The sequence below is a fragment of the Emydura macquarii genome, unplaced genomic scaffold (genome assembly GCF_026122565.2).
Source record: "Emydura macquarii macquarii isolate MOO-44397 ecotype Brisbane River unplaced genomic scaffold, CSIRO-AGI_Emac_v2 contig_212, whole genome shotgun sequence".
NCBI classification, from domain to species: Eukaryota; Metazoa; Chordata; order Testudines; family Chelidae; genus Emydura; species Emydura macquarii.
The window spans coordinates 11,552,670-11,568,832 of NW_027130349.1; the positions used below are offsets into that span (position 1 = coordinate 11,552,670).

Sequence of the window (16,163 nt, forward strand, 5' to 3'; positions counted from 1 at the left end):
TGTGTGGCGCATGCGCAGCTCCATCCCGCCTCTTGCGGCTGCAGCTGTGCTACGCGCCTGCGCCGCCTCCTCTTACCGCTACCCGCAGCCGTCCCGGGAGCGGGCACGGGCAGGCGGCGGCGCATGCGCGTTGGCAGGCTGGCTGCCTGTCTTCACGAATCCGTAGCCGTCCTTGTTAAACGGGCGGCGGTGGAGGCGGAATGGGGCGCGAGGCGGGGCGCGCGTGAGGCCGAGGCCGAGGCGGAGCCGAGCCGCCCTGCAGGCAAGCGGAAACCCGGGGTCAGTGCTGGGGTCGCGTGTGTCGGGGTCTCCGCCCCCCTTTCCTGCTGTGGGGCGACGTGGGGGCTAGTGACTTCCGGGCTGGGGGGTAGAGAGCGGCCTCCGGGGGGAGGGGCGGCGCCAGGGACCCGCCCCGGGGGCCTCCCCCCCACCCCCGCCCCCACCCAGCGTCCTCCCTGCACAGGCGTCTGCCCCGGGGACCACCAGCTCCACCTCGGGGCTGCTGCCGCCCTCGGACTGTCTGTCTGTCTTATGGAGGGCAGGGGTGTGGCAGCGGAGTGACAGGGGCTGTGTGTTCCCGCCTCTCCCACTGGCCCATCCCTGGGCGCTCTGAGGGATGGGGGGAGAAGACCTCGCTTCTGCCCCTACTTCCTCCCCCAGGGTGAACATCTCACCTCCCACTGGTGGACACCAAGCTCGCTGCACCCCTGGTACTCCCAAATGTTGCATGCCGTGAAACACACGTGAGATTCTGTGCTGCTCATGTAGCACCAAGGTGGAGGACCCTTGTGCCACATGCTACTGTCCTGGTTTTTTCATTCACTTGCCCTTTATTTCATTGAAATGGAAATCATTCATAAAAAAGACACAGCTGCCATTATCATCTTCATATTGTAGGTGGTATGTTTGGAAAGTACCTTGTGTGCTGTGCACAATACCAGCCATTAACAGTAATTTGTTGTTATAGCTGCACACTGGTTTCTATGTAAAGTAAAAGGGTAGACCCTGTCCCAAAGTGCTTACGTTATCCATTAAAGCAAAATACAGTGAAAGTGGCGACAGAACAGGGAGAGTGCACTAAGTCAAAGAACATCTTGTTCTGGAAGCACTGATGTTCATGGTCATTCTGAGGACTTCCACAGTCATGGGTAATTTGCTAAGAAACCTCTGCCTCCTGCACAAATCAGCCTCTTTTTTTTTTGAGATTGACAGATTCCATTATGCAGTGGAACAGAGTGAACCTGGTCACATAGAGTGAAGATGATGATCAATCAAATGTAACACCTTTCATCCTGAAGGCTTTTGATGCATTTCAAACAGTATACATACAGCATCACTAAAATGTATCCACCAGTAAGCTTGAATGTGGCAGTCAGGTGGCATGTAATATGATTTAGAATAACAAGGAGGGGAAATTATTACTCAGAGCATTGGGGGGGCCAATATCTACTCTTACCAAAAATGTTATGGGATCTTGATATCCATACAAGTGTGGATACAACCTCTATTGCATGATGCAGTTCAACTTTTTTAATGTTTATATTGACTTCTAGTGTAGTAATAACATATCAATCATTATTTATTTATTATTCGTAGTGCTTAGGGGCCATCACGGTAGACCAGGACCTCATTGTGTTAGGCGCTGCACAAACACAGAACAAAAAGACACATTCTGCTCCAAGGCAGTTTACAATCTAAGTATAAGAAAAGAGACGACAGATGGATATAGATAGATGGGGGTGTACAAGTAAACAATGAGACAGTATTGGTCAGCATGGAAGGCAGTGGTCTGTGCACATTAGCGTCCTAACTACTGTCAAGTTTTTTTGTGGGCATCACAGCAACAGGAGAATTTTGAGGAGGGATTTGAAGGTGAATAGTGAGGTAACTTTGCAGCTGTTACAAGGAGTGCGTTTCAAGAGTTTGGAGCACATGCGAGAAAGCAGAAGGGTGGTTGAATATTTAATAACTGGGTGGTGGAAGCTGGTGTCATGGGCCTATTGGAGGTGAGCATCAACAGCTTGATAGTAAATGAAAGATGAGAGGTAGGGTGAGGACTGACTACGAAGGGCCTCGAAAATAAAGAGAAGCAGTGTATGTTTGATGCTATAGAGAAGAGGGAGCCAGCCAGTGGAGGGATTCAAAAAGAGTAGTATGGTCAAAGCGTGATGGGCTAGGAAAATGATGTAGCAGCATTCTGAATGGAAGTGAGCAGGGCAAGATTGCGTTTCTCAAGGCCAGAAAAAAGGATGTTGCAGTAAACAAAATGTGAGATATGAGCTTGAATGAGAGTTTTAGTTGTGTGAATGGATAGAAAAGGGCCATATTTTAGAGATTTTATGAAGAAAAAATTGGATTTAGATATAGCCTGGCTGTGAGGACCTTGAGATAATGCCCGGTACAGATTATGGCCTGAGTGACAGGTGTTGGTGGTGTCCACAGTGATCAAGAAAGGAGGTAGTGAGGCGGGTTTGAGGGGAAAGATTAAGAGCTCTGTTTTAGCCATGTTTATCTTAATCTGGCAGCTAGACATCCACAAGGAGATGTCACATAGACAGTATGGTACATAAGCTTGTCACTTTTTAGAAAAAGAAATTCCTGTTGCTGTAGTAAAGACAAATAAGGAACATGCCTTTTTATGTATTAATTTCAAACACTTAAAATATAGTATACTGAAAAAACCACACATTCCAGATATTTTGATGAAAAAGTATGACAACATAGTATGGTTTTGGGTTCAGTTTCCAGTTCTGCCATGGGCTTCTTGTGTTGCCTTGAGCAAATAACTTAATCTCTCTCTGCCACAGTTCCCCATCTGTAAAATGGGAATAATAAAACTTCCTTTCTCCCAACCTTTGACTTGTCTGTTTAGATTGTAAGATTTTTGAGGTTGGCCTTCTCTATACAGTTTTGGCACTGGTATAACTTACTGTTAGGGATGTGATTTTATTTTTTTTAAACAAATGGTTATACTAGACTACCCTCTAATGTGGACACGTCTGTAGGTTTAAAGCACCTTTCCGTCATTATAACTTTTATTCCCCTTCCTGTATGGGAATAGATAGATTGGTGTAAAGCACCTTTATATTGAAATAATTGGGCCCACACTCGAAGGGTTGTAGAGCTCTAACTGTACCATGTAATTAAAGCAGTACAACTTTTGTGCATAAAGTCCTTGTTACGTGTGTGTTCTGCACCTAACCCATTGGGGCTCAGATATCAGTTGGAGTTTGTAGGTCCTACCTTAATACAACTCTAATTTTTACCTTTTAAGTAGCAAGTACTCCCTAACTTCAGAAAATTTTAGTAAGTACCCCAACACTCAATTTTCCACTCTGAGAAATACAGTTTTTTCCCCCTTTACCACTGGACGACTGTTTTTCTCGTAAAGCAGGAGAGTTCTGAGTTCTGCAGTGCTGTGTGGCAGATCACAAAACCCCCTGCTGTTTCTCCCCTCCTTCCTCCATATAGGAGCAAAGGTCAACACCAGTCAATCACTACGGCCTGATGGCAGGGTCATGTGGTGTTCTCCTCACACAGGCGGGAACTTGTGAAGCATGATCAGGCTCTAGCGGTCCACCAGAGTGGATAGCAGCGCTCCCCACAGCCATCCCTAGGGGTGCCGGCCTGGGGCAAATCACACTGTGTGGGCCCCCCTTAAGATTTTTATACTGGTAAAATCTGGGGCTGTCATAGTTGTCAATTTCACTGCTTAGCTAGAGCAGTGAAATTGAGAAGTAAGCCTGGGGGTAAAGCTAGGCTCCAGGACTGGGCAAGCCGCTGGGCTCTCCACCTGGCTTTCTGGGCACCGGGCTTTGAGCCGGGGAGGGGAGCTGCCACCTGAGCAAGTTGCAAGTGGCTGCCGCCTGGCTGCCAGCCCGGGAGGTGGGCGACTGCCACCTGCTCCAAGCTGGGGCGGAGGAGGCTTCCACTCAGGCTGAGAGCCGGGGATGTGGGCAGGCAGCAGGCAGCTGCTGCCCATCTTCAAGCCAGGACGTGGGAGACTGTCTCTCGGCTTAGAGCTGGGGGACAAGTGGCAGCCACCCAGTTGCGAGCCCAGCTTGCAGGGCACACAGGGCTGCCGCCAGGCTCCCAAAAAGCTGGAGGCTGCCACCTGGCGTCCCAGGACTGGGGCGGCTGCCATCTACCTCCCAGCTAGGAGGTGGGACCGGACAGGAAGCTGGTGGCTGCCGCCCGCCTCCCCCAGAAGTCGGCAGCTGCCGCCTGCCACCCTTCACTGGGTTTTTTGCTGCGTACCCCCTGCCTATGTCTCGCGTACCCCTAGGAGTACACGTACCACAGGTTGAGAAATTATGTTATATATTATTTTTATTGCTCCGAGCAAAAGTTTAATGGAAGTCTTCCAAGTAAAATACTTGATAGGCTAAGTAGATCAATATTTAAGATATTACTGCTTAAAAATAATTTATGCACCTTTTTTCTTCATTTCATAAAATCAGGAAACATGAAACCAGTGTCAGTGTTCAAATAAAAAATTCTTATTCCAGCAGCTGATTCTGTGCTCTGTATAAACTATAAATTTTTCTCTTATGACTCATGTCACAACTTATTTGGACATACTTGTACTGAATGCTTTAGAGTTGTATGAAATGGCAGAGATAAGTTACTGGGAAGATTGTGTAATACTCAAATAAAATACAGAAGTTAGATTAATTTTATTAAGTTTAATTTTAGTGGAGAGTTAGCATGTGCTGTTATGCTTAAAGGATTAAAACTGTATTTTTCTTTTAGGCTTTTAATTATTGTGCCTTTATAATACTATTACATTTGCAGCAACGAATGAAACTCCTGAGTGTTTGCTTAGTGTGAAAAGTATCAGTTAAATTTACTCAATCAGGAAAATTGTGAGGGTTATATGACTTGATTGCTTTGGCTGTTAATTTAAGGGAAGGATAGTCAATAGGCAGACCGCAGGCCAAATCTGGATTGCCAGATGCTTTTGAATGGACCGTGAAATCTTTTTGTTTACTTATTATTATCATTGTTGTTGTTTTTGTATTATTTTCTCTGGAGTCTGGACCTTAACTATACCTTAACCAAGAAATTTGGACCTTGACAAAAATAATTGATTACCCTTGATTTAGGTATACCTTTCAATAAAAACATTAGCGTTAGATGCTCTTAATCCTGGTAAGGCACCATTCAGTTATCATTCAACTATATTGGATTTTCTCTCAAAACCTTTATCTACTTAACAGATTGTTTTTCTTTAGAGTTTGGTATTTCTGGCTTTCAAATTCCAGTGTTTTACCTTCTCATCGTCCCCCAATGCTTTATTTAAAGGACAGATTCAAGTTTAAAATAGCACTTCTGTTTCAGAATTTGCTTACCTGCTGTTACAAGTAACATCTAAGGTTACTATAACTGAAATAAATTAGAAAAAAATTCTCATTTATTTTGTACATTTGACAGACCTTTGTATGTAGTTGGTTTCATGGTTTCCCCTGTATGGTTAGGCCCTAATCCTCCAAACACACGTTTAACTTAATGCACGTGAGTGGTCTCATTGAAATCAGTGGGACTGCTCTCATGTAAATATTTACATGATTTGGGGCCTTAGTTTTCCCTTTTGTGTGCATGTTTTTTCACATTGTAAAAGGGTAGAGAGAAATTTTAAAACATAGAACAGTGTGACAGTCATAATTCTGAAGTCACATCAGTGTATCTTGGGACATGTCAGCAGTCTCACAATAAAAATTTCACTGACTTGGTAGAAAGAAAAAAGTGATGTATTAAATTTTAGCTTCTTGTTAGTTTGAAAATTCTGCTTCTCATAGAATGCTGTAACTGTTTTGTAAAAGTGAAAAATAACACCCTAGTCTTGCCTGCCTAACTCCAGGCTTTGGGGAATTTTTAAGTTTACAGGACTTTCTCTAGTGTCTCAGCCAGTGCTATAGCCATGGGCGCACACAAGGTGAAAGTGACATTAAATGGAATTGGCTTTGTTCAGGCAAGTTTAAAAAAAATTGTCAATATTTTCAAACAGAGGAGAAACTAGCTGTGTAAAAAGAAATGAGGAAAACCTTAAAGTTTCCCATTGTAGGCAGGAACGCCATTGACCCAAACTAAAGTGATTGTTGGTTTGAGTGACAATGAATTTTAAAGTAAGACATTCAGTGGGTTCAAAGTAAATGCCAATCTATATTAGCCCTCAGAATGTACTGTGTTTGTATAAAGAGGAAATGCCACTAAGGATTTTTGAGGTTACCTTTTTTGTTTGTTTTTAATTGTTTGGGTCATCTCTTCTAGTGATCAATGTAATATTTTGGTACTGTAGTTATTCAGCGTTGTGTATTCCAATATGTATGTGGACTTGTTTAGGTTAACGCACAGTGGTCTCTTCCTGCTTTGCATCAAAGTTTCATCAGGTCTCCAGCCTGATTACATAAAGAGTGGATCCAGCAAGGAGCATGCTAGTCAGTAGAAAGGAACAGTGGGGATGCATTGGAGTCTTATGATAGTAAGTAATGAAGCTCAAAACAGAATGTGGATTGGAAAAACGCAGTATGTGAGAATTGTGCCATCAACATGGTGCAACTGAACCAGAATATCAAACGTTGTTGCCTCCATTTTCACAAGAATTAACAACCATAAAGATTCAATTATATTTAAAAACAGATTTCATTTTAGAGTGGTAGTTACATAGTGAACTAAATAAGACTGATGTTGACAAATATCTCTTTAACTACTCCCTAGTCATTGAAGGGATTCTCAGATCAGTGTCAGGGGCTCTGTGAAGTATTCAAATTAACTTGATTGTTGGGGTGATCAGTACCTTAAGAATTCCACCTGTACGTGTTTGTATTGATCTTGTTGCAGCACTTTTAAAAAAAGAAAAAAGAAAAGAAAGAAAAGAGAGAGAGAGAACACATTTCCTGTGTGTTACACTGAAAATAAATTGATATATGTTGTTCATCTTATTAGGACAAAATACATGGAGTGAAGGAAGTAATCTCCAAAGCTAAACATTCCAGCAGCGAAGCTGTACCGTTTTGCTGGTGGTGATGAATGTTATTGCTCTGGGAGTTTTGTAAAAGTTCTTAAGTTTATGTTTTAGTGTGTTTTCTTTAAATTAGTAAAAGTTAACTAGTCCTTTGAATAGTATCGAGCAGATTCATTACATAATTATGGAATTATAATATAATAATATAATATATGATTATGGGATTATAATTTAATTATAACTAAGGAATAATTGTGACACACAAATGCATTCATTACATTGATAAACATTATATTTTACTAAAATTCTAATAATCTGACTCCAGTAATAGTTAATATGGTGAACAAACAGCTATATCTCTTGCTGGGGATAACTGCATGTAGTGCTAATCCCTACAGAGTATAAAAAGCTATATATTTTTTATTTTGTGTGACGAGAAATATTCCATGTGCTCTTACCCTGATTGATTTGGTATTTAATATCTCCATCTGCGAGTCAAGCTCAGTTAATCAATATCAAACTAATACTTTATATTATGTTCAAAAGTTAGTCTGAGGAAGCTTTGGAGGTATTTTTTGTTTTTGTTAAAAATTGCATTTTATTGATAAAGTTAAAATATGATAGTGATGGGGAGAAGACATACATACCCATATGGTCAGTTTCAAATATGGTCAAGTGAGATGGAATGTTTCAGAAATCAGTGGATTACTTTAATCTAATGATTTTAGCATTTCCTGTTCATTAGACATTTTAACCTCTATAAATTCCATACAAAGTGTGCTTCATATTGCTGCTAATCTCCTCCAAACTAATCTCAACTGAAAAGTTCTTTCACAAGGAACAAGTGGTGCACTTCTTAAAATGTTTAATCCTGAAATCTAGCTGTATAGTACTCTCAATTCACATAGCAACTCAAAGACTGCTTGATTATAGGGTTTATTTGGCTTGTTCTCAAGAATGTTCTGAAAATGCTTTACAAATTTGTTGGAGAAAATGAAATACAGTTTGGGGGATGAGGGTTAGGAATGGACAGCTGGGTGGAGTTCTTGACTGGGGGCCTGGATGATTACTGTCACACTTGATTTGAGTCTTGGATTCAAATCCTAGTTGTTACATAAGAGACCTAATTTAATGGTCTCACCCTAGTTCAGAGGAATGTGGAAATGACTTCATATCACAAGCACAACTCAGAATGTGGTAAGATTTTCAGTCACTTCAGAAAAGTAACCTGGAAATGGAATAGCAGGGGCACTTGCAGGTCACAAATAAGGCGCATTGTATATCCACACGGTGCCTGGTTTTAGCTAATGCTTTTAGTCCTTTACTTTAATGAACCCTAAAAAAATAACTTTAACTTTAACAAAATGCTTTCAGCTGAGACTTCAGACACATTTACAGTATAGTCAAACATATAGTAGGTCTAGTTTGTACACAGTTTTTGTATCATAACTGTCAAAGGCGTAATTCTTGTTTGTTTGTTTGTTTTTGCTTTGGTTTTTGTTTTTAACTGATAAGTATATTGGTACAATTCCTAGTCTGGAATTACTTATGCTAGTATTAACATGCCTTATATATACCAAGATAGCTTAGTTTCCTTTCCATATGGGAGTAAGCTATACTGATATAACTATGTTTATACCAGTATAATTGTACATGCTGAGGGATTGTGCTGCCTGCTTTAACTATGCTGGGATAGTTACAATGATACAGCTTTTGGGTTTAGCAAGGCCATTGTTGATACCATTGAGTTCACTTCTTTTACTGATAAAATGTCAGATAACTCAGGTTCAATCAGTTTATTAATCAAAGATAAATCAGCACAATACAGAGAGGTTATACATTTCCAATCTCTGGGAGACAATTCTGCAGCATCCATTCTGTCCCAAAATGATTACAGAAACTGTTTGTTTTATAGTCTGCTTGTTTACAACAGATGGAAAATCTAAAAATTCCACTGTCTTAGGACAACCCTTTCATCCTTTCTTTTAGGTGGTTCTATCCATATTTTGTAAGACAGAGGTGTCTGTACCAACTTGACCCAGTACATATGAAGTACAGTAACTGGCAGATGATGCATATCTCACAAGCCTCACCAGAACATATATCTTCTTTTCTGATTCTGCACATGGAAAGAACTACATGAACAAAAACAGAGATTGCAACTGTTTAGTTACTAGTAGTTTTCCATAATAATCTTAACATGAATACAGTTCATAGTTCTGCAACTTAGAATATATGATATATCTTATTTGTTCACTATTAGCTACTTCTTTTGGTTGCACAATACACCTTATTCAGTCAGACTTGTAGTTACAACAGTAAAACAATTTACATATTTTGGTTAATACATCTGTGAGAGCTGATTTCATATTCTCAGTACAATTCCATTCTTTAAATGGTGAAACTACCACTGCAAATGTGAACACTATAATTTCTCAGGCTATAGTTTTCCACTTTATCTTTGGTCTAGTCATAGAGTATTACAGGACTCTGGTTCAGTTTGCATTATAATTGCACAGATAAGATAGACTGGGCTAAGCATGGGACTGAGAGTCAGAAACTCATGAGTTCCAACAATAGCTCAGACATTGATTCTGAGTGTAGCTTTGGGCAAGTCATGTGACTTTTCATTATCTGGTTTGTTTGTTTGTTTTCCAACCTGTATAGTGGAGACAATAATTACCTAACTCACAGGGGTGTTGTGAGGAGTCAATATTTGTATAGCACTTTGCAGATGTCAGGTGTATCAGTGGTAAATAGTGCTGTTAACCTCAAACTTAATATTAGAACAAATATGGTAATGTATGTGAGTTTAATCTGAAATTTAAAAGGTGTTTATCGCCCCACAAAATTGTAGACTGCTAGTGTTTCACTTGAACTTTGTGTGGGACTGTTTTGTGAGTCTGCAGCCTGTAGGACAAAACGAAGTTATATTTTTCTCTTCTGTACCATAAGCTTCTGGGACAGGAATTGTGTTGTTTGTTTTGTCGAGCATTGTCAGTGTGTTCAGTGTAAATATTTGTTAAATAAAATTGTAAGGTTTGCTCCTAAAATGTGTATATATGTGCTCTATATAATCCACACCTACTCCCTTCCTGGGGTTTTGTTTTATTGGATCTCAAACAACAATCAGTCATGTTCTATAGCCAAAACTTTCTGTCCAAAGTTGGCTGTTTCTAAGGTTTTTACTTCCAGAATCTCTCTGTACCGGACCTAAGTTTTCTGTGTCTCTGAGAGAGTTTCTAATCCCCTTCATGTCTTCATTGGCGCTAAATGAATACACCTACTGGTATGACATAGTAATTCCACTGCACCTTCATGCAAGGTACAAGCACCTGATAGCAAGACTTATATCCATACTTAGGATAGGGCACATTTTTACAAATAATTAGAGTTTTTACAGCAGTCTTCATTCAGGCAATGAAAGCATTTTTCTGTTCAGCCATCTGGGAAAAATTCTGTTTGTCTAGTGCAAATCACTTTTTGATGTGCAAGTAGAATATCATAGCAAGGGTGGATGAGTAGATTTTATGTCTGGGCTTGTATGTTTTCATGAGCACTTTGCAAGGCTTAATTAAGCCTTGCAACATCCCAGCACAATAGGTATTATCTTTTTATATTAATCATAATTAATATACTGCGAGTGACAGATGTGAGACCTTGGAAGCATGGAAACGTCAAAAGACTTATATTAAGATGTGGTAGATACTGTAGGCACTGGGATTAGTGATAAACTTTTGTATCTATAAATGCTATATGTATCTTTTGTTTGTAGTGTTGGTCCCACGATATTTCGGAGACAAGTTGGGTGAGGTAATATCTTTTACTGGATCAACTCCACCCACCCACCTAGTTTCTCTCACATGTATCTTTATGAGCTAGAGGTTGTTTTCTATCTCCTTGGGGGAAGGAGGATTATCAGGGTTCCCACAATAACTAAAATTGGGAGGTGGGAGCAATTACTGCATATCCCAGGATAGGTAAATAACTCCAGTCAAGTGTTACTTCCTGAGGTGGAAATTACATGTACTAGTTCAGACCAGGTTCAAGAGGCCCAGGACTCATGATACAAACAAACAGTTTGTGTTATAAATAGAGCCCTGAGTAGTTACAAATATGTGGATCTGCATCCACGAGAATAAACTTCTTTCTGACCTGTAATCCGCACTCCCTCTTTTAGAGGTATCTGCATCTGCACCGCCAGTCAGCTGTTTGTTGCCAGACCCTCCATCAGCTATTCTGTCCTGACCCCAAACAGCTGATCAGCCCCTTCTGCTGCCCCAAACAGCTGATCAGCTGTTCTGGAAGCACCTGGGGGCTGGACCCAGCAGTCCCAAAGGCCCCAGAAAGTCAATCCATGTCCATCCACATCTGATCCACGATCCTCAAAAAATGGTCCGTAGATATCTGTGGATATTAAATGGATATCCGGAAATTTGCAGGGCTCGACGTATAAAGGGACACCCTGAACTGGCTTAGTAATCCTCATTTTGATCCAAAACAAGACATGAAATTATAATCAAGAGGTCAGAGATGCAGATAACCCCAGAATTGTGACACTCTGCTTACACATGCTTAAGTGACTTTTTTTTTTCCCGAGGCTCTGCAGTAAATCAGTAGCAGAACTAGGAAGTAGAATACAGGAATCCTGACTCCAGATAAGGAACTGAAGAAATAATAAATAACTAAAAGTTTACTCAAAAGTTCTGAAGGAACTCAGATGTGAAATTGCAGAACTACTGATTGTAATATGTAACCTATTGCTTAAATTAGCCCCAATACCATGTGACTGGAGGGTAGCTAATGGAAAGCCTATTTTTTTAAAAGGCTCCAGAGGTGATCCTGGCAATTACAGGCTGGTAAGCCTAATTTCAATACCAGACAAATTGGTTGAAACTATAGTAAAGAACAGAATTATCAGACACCTAGATAAACATGTTGGGGAAGAGTCAACAGGTTTTTGTAAAGGGCTATCATGCCTCACCAATTTATTAAAATTCTTTGCGGGAGTCAACAAGCTTGAGGACATGGATGATCCAGTCAATATAGTGTACTTGTATTTTCAGGAAGCCTTTGACAAGGTTCCTCACCAAAGGCTCTTAAGCAAAGTAAGCAGTCCTAGGATAATAGGGAAGGTCCTCTCATGGATAAGTAACTAGTTAAAATATAGGAAATAAGGTAGGAATAAATGGTCAGTTGTCAGAGTAGAGAGAGGTAAATAGTGGAGTCCCCTTTAGTGGGTCCAGAGTCTGTCTTGGAACCTAAGCTGTTCAACATACAGTATTCATAAATGATCTGGAACAAGGGGTAAATTAAGAGGTGGCAAAATTTGCAGTTGATACAAAAGTACAGTAGAACCTCCGAGTTACTAACACCTCGGGAATGGAGGTTGTTCGAAACTCTGAACAAAATGTTACAGTTGTTCTTTCAAAAGTTTACACCTGAACTTTAACTTAATACAGCTTTGAAACTTTACTATACAGAAGAAAAATGCTGCTTTCCCTTTATTTTTTTAATATTTTATGTATAACACTGTACTGTATTTGCATTTTTTATTTTTATTTTTTGGTCTCTGCTGCTGCCTGATTGTGTACTTTTGGTTCCACATGACGTGTGTGGTTGACTGGTCAGTTCATAACTCTGGTGTTCATAACTTTGAGGTTTTACTGTAAGTCCAAAGTTGACTGTGAAGAGGAACAAGGGGATCTCACAAAGCTGGGTGACTGGGTAACAAAATGGCAAATGAAATTCAATGTTGATAAGCGCAAAGTAATGCACATTGGAAAAAATTATCCCAACTGTACATTCAAAATGATGGGGTCTAAATTAGCTGTTTAACAGTCAAGAAAGATATCTTTGAGTCATTGTGGATAGTTCCCTGAAAACATCTGCTCAATGTGCAGCAGCAGTTAAAAGGGATAACAGGATGTTAGGAACCGTTAGGAAAGATAGATAAAAAATGTCACTACCTAAACCCATGGGGGTCCACACATTGAATATTGCATGCAGTTGTGGTCACCTGATCTCAAAAAAGATATATTGGAACTGGAAAAGGTTCAGAAAAGGGCAACAAAAATGATTAAGGGTATGGAACAGCTTGCATATGAGGAGAGATTAAAAAGACTCACTCTGTTCATCTTAGAAAAGAGACGACTGAGGGGGAATAGGATAGAGATCTATAAAATCATGAATGGAGAAAATAAATAAGGAAATATTTACCCCTTCGCATAATGCAAGAACTAGGGATCACCTATTTAATTTAATAGGCAGCCGGTTTAAAACAAAAGGGCGTACTTCACACAAATCACAGTCAAACTATGGAACTCATTGCCATGCGATGTGCAGACCAAAGGATAACTGGGTTTAAAAAAGAATTAGATAAATTCATGGAGGATGAATGGCTATTAGCCAAGATGATCAGAGACACAATCTCAGGCTCTGGGTATCCATTAACCTCTAAATGCCAGAAGCTGGGATTGGACAACAGGAATGGAACACTACAGATTGCCCTGCTTTGTTCATTCCCCTCTGAAACATCTGGCAGTGGCCACTGTCAGAGACACGATACTGGGCTAGATGGACTGCTGGTCTGACCCAGTATGGCCATTTTTATGTTCTTAATGAGGTCTGATATCCCTCCTTTAAACTGTTCATTTTTTTATATTATTTTACATTAACTTAGATGTAGGTAGGTTTTTTAGGGCAGAAAGTGAGAGTCCCATCTGTGACGCTGTCTGGAATATAAGTGATCATTTATAATATTGATATCAATATTGGAAAATTACAATTAATCTTACAAGATATGCTATGTCAAGTGCCATTGGAAAGGCTAAATTTGCTAAGATGGTAATATTGTTTGTGTATGTGTTGTCTTTGTACTGTCAGTTATAGATACGTGAGGTATATCTGTATCCAAAAACTTGTGCTGTGCTACTGGGTTATGCCACCCAGGCGCAATAATGTCAACATTGATGACTCATCGAGGGTCATCACCTATACAGTGAGCCCAGGGAGAGAAGTCAGGGCTACACCTATGAGTGGAAGTGCTTTTCCCTGTTCATGTGTTGTGAGTTTGTGTTTGAAACAAGCCACATGGCAGAAACTATAAAATGCAGCTGCACCGTCTCCATCTTGTCTTCATTCCTGCTTCTTTCCTTCCTTTGGATCAACTCATCTACAACTGAAGCTGTGAAACAAAAGACTGAGACCCATCCAGGTACTGGATGTACACCAGAGAAACTATACAAGCCTGCAAACTCCACAATTCTGCTCAAAATCTGATATATATGGACTTTAAAGTCATTTGTATGTATCTGATTGCTTTGACCATTTAACATCTCTCCTCTTATTTGTTTCTTTCCTTTTATAATAAACCTTTAGTTTTAGTTACTAAAGGATTGGCTGGCAGTGTGGTATTTTGGGTAAGATCCAAACTTATATTGATCTGGTAATGTAGCTGACCCTTTGGGTAAAGGGAATTGAGTTTTAAATAACTTATCTGTTTACTGGACCTAGTGGCTGATTGGGAGCCAGAGACTGAAAGGCAATAAAGAGGTCTGTGTATTTCTTGTTCTTGTTGTAGCTGCTTGATAATCAGTGTGGGAAATCAGGAGAGCTCTTTGTGACTGATTGGGGAATTGCCACCACTGCTGGGAGAATCTGCTCTCCCTTTGCAGCCTGCCCTGACCTTGACATTTTCAGATGGGCTACCCTAGGCACGGACAGGTCACAGCATCTTCTTTTGGGTTTGTGGACGTAACCTTGATGATGTGAGATCGCAATGTTGTTCTGTGTTGGAAGCACCACAAGTGCAGCTTCATTCAGGATTTTACATTGTTAAACTAGAATTTGATGAAAAGGACCACATTTTATGCTGCAAGATTTCACTTCCCTAAAGTTCTTTTCTCATAATGGGTTTTACTCATAATGGGTCTGATTCAATGCTGTTGAAGTCAATAAGAGTCTTTTCATTTGCTTATGGGCATTGGATTAGACCGAATAACAGTATGATAATGGACAGGGCTTTCTGTCCTCAGTAATTCCTCCATCAGAGTTAGGGCACAATTTGTTTTCCCATTCATCAAAAGCTCTTATCCTTTGGAAGAACTGTTATGCAGTATACAGAAAAAAGAATCTTTCTAGATCATCAGGTCTCAAATTGTGAGTGGGTCATGACCCCATTTTAATGGGGTCCCCTGGGCCAGCATTAGACTTGCTGAAGCCCGAGTCCCACTGCAGGACACTAAAGCGGAAGCCTTCAGCTTGGGCTTAGGGCGTCAGCCCCGGGTGACAGGGCTTGGCCTATGGCTTCAGTCCTGGGCAGCGGGGTTCAGGCTACCGCTTCAGCTCACGTGGGGTCGTGTAGTAATTTTTGTTATCAGAAGGGGGTTGTGGTGCAATGAAGTTTGAGAACCGCTGTTCTAGATTATAAACTTAATTACACTTTTCCTTTCTCTTCCAGTGCCATTATTAAATGGAGTTCATCCCCACAAACTCTAATTCTGTTTTAATCATATGAAGGTCATGAAATGTTCATTAGATGTTGATGTGAGTCATTTATATTGCAAAAATAACAAGTGTCCTGTAGCACTTTAAAGACTAACAAATGTAATTTCTGCAGGCATAAGTTTTCGTGGGCTGAAGTGGGTTACAGCCCACGAAAGCTTATGCCTGCAGAAATTACATTTGTTAGTCTTTAAAGTGCTACAGGACTCTCGTTGTTTTTGCTGTATACAGACTAACACAGCTACCTCTCTGAAATTTATATTGCATTGTGTCATCCAGTGTAACACGTCTTACAATTTCATGAGTAACTTTCTAGTTGATCTACTCCAATGTCACTTATCACCCTAGAGAGGAATCACATAAACAAGCTGAAAACAGCTTTGCTCTATCAGATTTGCAGATGACCGCACGTGTTGTAACAATGCAGCTCTTCATCCATTGTCAGTCTGTACATGGCAGCAATTGAATGGGAAGCTGTAGAAACAAAGGCCATGTCTACACTAGCAAGCTTACAGCGGCACAGCTGTACCGATACACCCCTGAGCGACATCAGTTTTGCCAACATAAATGGAAGTGTAGACATGACCTAACAGACTCATAATAGCAAGCCTTGGGGAAGGTGGGGGGGAACTAAAATTTGCTGGAAGTGTTATGTTTGTGTAGCCTAAATGTCAGAAGATAATTGCTTTTGTAG

At 40.5% G+C, this 16,163-nt stretch overlaps 1 protein-coding gene across 1 annotated transcript in view; it reads left to right on the forward strand.

The window, feature by feature from the left end:
• Nucleotides 1–32: 32 nt before the first annotated feature.
• Nucleotides 33–16,163, forward strand: part of RALBP1 (ralA binding protein 1) — a 62,366-nt gene continuing 46,235 nt past the window's right edge. Inside the window, exon 1 of the mRNA XM_067547768.1 lies at nucleotides 33–279. The gene's annotated coding sequence lies outside the window, so the exon portion shown is untranslated. The remainder of the gene's footprint in view (nucleotides 280–16,163) is intronic.